The sequence below is a fragment of the Pongo pygmaeus genome, chromosome 18 (assembly GCF_028885625.2).
Source record: "Pongo pygmaeus isolate AG05252 chromosome 18, NHGRI_mPonPyg2-v2.0_pri, whole genome shotgun sequence".
In the NCBI taxonomy this organism is placed as follows: Eukaryota; Metazoa; Chordata; class Mammalia; order Primates; family Hominidae; genus Pongo; species Pongo pygmaeus.
The window spans coordinates 50,598,190-50,604,189 of record NC_072391.2 but is presented as its reverse complement, the minus strand read 5'-3'; positions in this window follow the sequence as shown (position 1 = coordinate 50,604,189).

Here is a 6,000-nt window from a genome sequence, read left to right as displayed (position 1 = left end):
TTGGCTCTTTCTGGGGTCAGCAGATTCCTCAGGAGTGAGGACTGCACAGTGGACGCTCATCTTAATACAGGAAGAAGAAAAACAATGAGGCTCATGCGCAGCGAGGCCATCATTTCCAGCTTTCCAGTCAACAAATACTTACAGGGCCCTATTGGTCTGTTAGGGCCATGGTAACAAAGTACCACCCACGGGGTGGCTCATGCAACAGAAACTTATTTTCTCACAGTTCTGGAGGCTGAAAGTCCAAGATCAAGGTGCTGGCAGGGTTGGTTTCCTCCCCTAAGGCCTCTGTCCCTGGCTTGCAGATGGCCATTCCCTTGCTGTCTCTTCCTGTGGTCATCGTTCTTTGAGTGCAGGTCCCTTGTGCCTCTGTGTGTGTCTAAATTTCCTTTTGGGTTTTGATATGGCTTGGCTGTGTCCCCACCAAAATCTCAACTTGAATTCTATCTTCCAGAATTCCCACAGGTTGTGGGAGGGACCCAGGGGGAGGTAATTGAATCATGGAGACAGTTTTTTTGTTTGTTTGTTTTTTGAAATGGAGTCTCACTCTGTCACCCAGACTGAAGTGCAGTGGCGTGATCTCTGCTCACTGCAAGCTCCGCCTCCCAGGTTCACACCATTATCCTGCCTCAGCCTCCCGAGTAGCTGGGACTACAGGTACCCACCACCATGCCCAGCTAATTTTTTTTTGTATTTTTAGTAGAGACGGGGTTTCACCATGTTAGCCAGGATGATCTCGATCTCCTGACCTCATGATCCACCCACCTTGGCCTCCCAAAGTGCTGGGATTACAGGCATAAGCCACCGCACCTGGCCATGGAGATGGTTTTTACCGTGCTGCTCTCGTGATAGTGAATAAGTCTCACAAGATCTGATGGGTTTTTCAGGGGTTTCTGCTTTTGCTTCCTCCTGATTTTTCTCTTGCCGCCACCATGTAAGAAGTGCCTTTTGAAGTGCCTTTCACCTCCCACTATGATTCTGAGGTCCCCCAGCCATGTGGAACTGTAAGGCCAACTAAACCTCTTTTTGTACCCAGTTTCAGGTATGTCTTTAACAGCAGTGTGAAAACAGACTAATACAGTAAATTGGTACCAGTAGAGTGGGGTGTTGCTGAAAAGATACCTGAAAATGTGGAAGCAACTTTGGAACTGGGTAACAGGCAAAGGTTGGGACAGATTGGAGGGCTCAGAAAAAGACAGGAAAATGTGGGAAAGTTTAGAATCTCCTAGAGACTTGTTGAATGACTTTGACAAAAATGCTGATAGTGATAAGAACAATAACGTCCAGGGTGAGGTGGTCTCAGATGGAGATGAGGAACTTGTTGGTAACTAGAGTAAAGGTGACTTTTGTTGTGTTTTAGCAAAGAGACTGGTGGCATTTTGCCCCCATCCTAGAGATTTGTGGAACTCTGAACTTGAGAGAGATGATTTAGGGTATCTGGTGGAAGAAATTTCTAAGCAGAAAAGCATTCAAGAGGTGACTTGTGTACTGTTAAAAGCATTCCATTTTAAAAGGGTAATAGAGCACAAAAGTTTGGAAAATTTCTAGCCTTACTATACAATAGAAAAGAAAAACCCATTTTCTGTGGATAAATTCAAGCCAGCTACAGAAATTTACATAAGTAGCAAGAAGCCTAATGTTAATCTCCAAGTCCATGGTGAAAATGTCTCCAGACCATGTCAGAGAACTTCCAGGCATCCCTTCCCATCACAGGCCTGGAGGCCCAGGAGTAAAAAATGGTTTCGTGAGCTGGGCCCAGGGTCCCCATGCTGTGTGGAGCCTAGGGACTTGGTGCCCTGTGTCTTAGCTGTTCCAGCCATGGCTGAAAGGGGCCAATGTATAGCTCAGGCTGTGGCTTCAGAGGGTGGAAACCCCAAGCCTTGGAAGCTTCAACGTGGTGTTGAGCCTGTGAGTGCACAGAAGTCAGGAATTGAGGTTTGGGAACCTCCACTTAGATTTCAGATGTATGGAAACGCCTGGATGCCCAGGCAAAAGTTTGCTGCAGGGGTGGGGCCCTGAATGGAGAACCTCTGCTAGGGTAGTGCGGAAGGGAAATGTGGGGTCAGAGCCCCCACACAGAGTCCCTACTGGGGCACTGCCTAGTGGAACTGTGAGAAGAAGGCCACCGTCCTCCAGACCCCAGAATGATAGATCCATCAACAGCTTGCACCGTGTGCCTGGAAAAGCCACAGACGCTCAATGCCAGCTCATAAAAGCTGCCAGGAGGGTGGCTGTACCCTGCAAAGCCACAGGGGCAGAGCTGCCCAAGGCCATGGGAACCCACCTCTTGCAAAGTGCGACCTGGATGTGAGACCTGGAGTCAAAGGAGATCATTTTGGAGCTTTAAAATTTGATTGTCCTGCTGGATTTCGGACTTGCGTGGTCCCTGTAACCACTTTGTTTTGGCCAATTTCTCCCATTTAGAACAGCTGTACTTACCCAATACCTGTACCCCCATTGTATCTAGAAAGTAACTAGCTTGCTTTTGATTTACAGGCTCATAGGCGAGAGGGACTTGCCTTGTCTCAGATGAGACTTTGGACTGTGGACTTTTGGGTTAATGCTGAAATGAGTTAAGACTTTGGGGAACTATTGAGAAGGCAGGATTGGCTTTGAAATGTGAGGACATGAAATCTGGAGGGGCAGAATCATATAGTTTGGCTGTGTCCCCGCCAAAATCTCAACTTGAATTGTATCTCCCAGAATTCCCACAAGTTGTGGGAGAGACCCAGGGAGAGGTAACTGAATCATGGGGACCGGTCTTTCCCATGCTGTTCTTGTGGTAGCGAATAAGTTTCATGAGATCCGATGGGTTTATCAGGGTTTCTGCTTTTGCTTCCTCCTCATTTTTCTCTTGCCACCACCATGTAAGAAGTGCCTTTCACCTCCCACTGTGATTCTGAGGCCTTCCCAGCCACATAGAACAGTAAGTCCAATTAAACCTCTTTTTGTTCCCAGTTTTGGTTATGTCTTTAATAGCAGTGTGAAAATGGACCTAATATATATTTTTGTTTTTATATTTTGTTTTAGGGGGTGTTTGTGTTGGTTTTTTTTTTGTTGTTTTTTTTTGTTTGTTTTTTGTTTGTTTTTTGTTTTTGAGACAGGGTCTTGCTCTGTCACCCAGGCTGGAGTGCAAGTGGCACAACCAGAGCTCACTGCAGCCTCAACCTCCGTGGGCTCAGGTGGTCCTCCCACCTCAACTGAGACTACAGGCATGTGCCACCAGTCCTGGCTAATTTTTTATTCTTTTGTAGAGTATCACTATGTTGCCCAGGCTGGTCTTGAACTCCTGGCCTCAAGTGATCCTCCCATCTCGGCCTCCCAAAGTGCTGAGATTACAGGCGTGAGCCACTGTGCCTGGCCCCCTCATAGGCTTTTAGTCCATGGGAGATGGGGAACCTCCAGAGGGGTCTAAGCAGAAAGTGACCTGACCTGACCCAGGTTCAGTGTGGTCACTCTGCTGGCCACGCTGAGGGCAGATGAGAAGGATGGAGGGGAGGCAGAGCCCAGCAAGGAGTCTGGCACCCTCACCCAGGCCAAGGGGCATAGGGCATGGTTGCTCAAACCAGGGTAGTAGCAGTGGAGGTGTGGGAACGATTTGGGGGTTGCCTGTTTTGTGGGGTAACCTTTGCTCCCCCTGCTGCTCTCTGTCCATGTGTGACCTTGCCCTTTGCTGAAGAGCAATATTTCTGGTCAGGAAGCAATAGCGGCATACTCTCTAATCAGCTCACATTTCTAGAAGGGCTGCCTCCGACACGGGTGGCTGTGGCTGTTCCAGAAGGGAAGATAAGCAGAGGCTAAACGGGGTCACCTAACATGCCCCATGCCATGTGACTTAAGGTAGAGGCACCCCAGGAAGCACTGGGGCCCATCATGAGGATGTGGACAGGTGGTGGTTGGGGGCTGAGGGAGCTCTCCCACACTCTCTTTGGCCCTAGAGGGCTCACCACCTGGCTTCATCTGTTTTCCTGCCTGAATGCACTAATACCGACAGCCAGTGGCTCTATTTGGCCAGTGACTAAATAAATATTTGTCCTGAGAAGCTGGGTCGCATGACCCTTGGGTGACGGCCTGGCTCCTCAGTGACTTGTATCACTAGAAATGTTGCACCTCCCCAGTGACACCTCCACCCCTGATTTCCACCTAAACACACCTTGCTCAGAGACGCTGTGTCCCCATTTACATACCTCATCCTTAATTGCGTGGGCAAATTTGGGGCTGGCTTTCAACCTAGGCCATGTTACCATGCTCCTACATAGTGTAAGCGTGGAGCCTCGGGAAGGGGTGTAGTGATCCCCACTTCTCACTCACAGCCCCTAGACTCTCCCCGGTCCCTTCACCATCCCCTCATTTCCTCGGACCATCTGTGATGGAGGAGAGAATTTGTCATTATGCTCTGGGCCAGTACTGGAAACTCCACCATTATTGATTGATCTCTTTAATGTAGGGCTTTAAGTCCTAATGTATGTGGAAGGATTAAACTCAGTCATTTATATTTAGGGAATGAAGATTCCAAGGTTTGCTTTTGATGTGGAGGGAGAGATATAGTTGTAGATGGAGAGATTCTGGGGGATAAAGGCCTGAATTTCCTCAGGTGTGGCAGCCCTGCGGAATGGCTTCTTACAGGATCTTTAAGGCGTCTTAGGTGGAAGGCTCAGTAAAAATGTTTTCCTTGAATCCACCCCTCATCTCCGTGTACTCAAACCTTTGGTGGAGATGCTACCCTGCTTGAGAGTATTCAACCCTTTGGTCAAGGAAAATATAAAACTTTTAGGAATGACTTTTAGGAATGCCAATGTAGACTTAGGATTTTTTTTTCTTTTAAGGGAAGGAGTTTGTTTAAAATCTGTATGAGCAACTTAAGATAATTTCGGCTTTGCTACTTGCATTCTTCCTATTGCCCACCAGAGGGCACTCAAGCACCCGCCAGGCGGAGTTCCCTAACCTGTGGATTCCTCAACCGCACCCAGCACCTTCCCAGGCTGGAGCTGAGTTAGAACAAGGGAAGGTTGACCCGCTAAGTGTCTTCTGAAAGGGCCATCTAAATGGTGTCAAGAGAAGCCGCCGCCTGTGACTGAGAAAAATACAAATGACACTCATGCGAGCCCAGTAGGATGTACAGCCACTGTCTCTCTGCGGTCACGTTTGCTGTGTTATTCACATTCCCAGAGGAAAAAGCTGTGTGCCTGGCTTTAGCATTCTTTCCAGCAGTCTTTATTTCCTCTTCTCGGGCACATTAAGGAATGTTTCGTACCTTGTCACATCAGAGGAAAAGAAAAAAAGGACGTTCTGCAGAGCGAGTTTAGGGCACATCAGTTATCAGGGACCCGAGGCCTGACTTGGCCAGAGGTCAGATGCAGCAATACCGAGTGCGGAGTGTGTAACCACCCACCCGGGCCGGGGCTTCCCTCACTAAAGTTCAGCAGCACTGCAACCGCAGTTCGCCACTTGGTGTCTCCTGCACTGCATCCGGCGTATTTTAAAACTGGATTCGACTTGGCTAGCATGAAGTAGGCAGCAAGGGCCACGAGAATAAGTCTGTTATGGACTCGACATTCATAATAACAAAGTTATTGACAGGAAGTCAGTCTTTAAGTGGGAAGTAGGAATGACCCTAATACTCTCCTGGAAGCCTCATTATTTGCTCATTATTGTACAGTTCCAGATATTCAGGTAACTTTTCTTAGCAGACTACATTTCTGTTTTTAATCGTTGGTTCATGCAAAACCATTAGGATGCAATTCTTACTAAATCAGTGGCTCCAGCCAGGCACGATGGCTCACACCTGTAACCCCAGCACTTTGGGAGGCCAATACAGGAAGATGGCTTGAGGCCTGGAGTTTGAAACCAACCTGGGCAACATGGTAAGGCCCCTATCTCTACAAAAAAAAAAAAAAAAAAAAAAAAAAGAAAGAAAAAAAATTAGCTGGGTGAGGTGGTGGTACACACCTGTGGTCCCAGCTACTCAGAAGGCTGTGGCAAGAGGATTGCTTGAGCCCA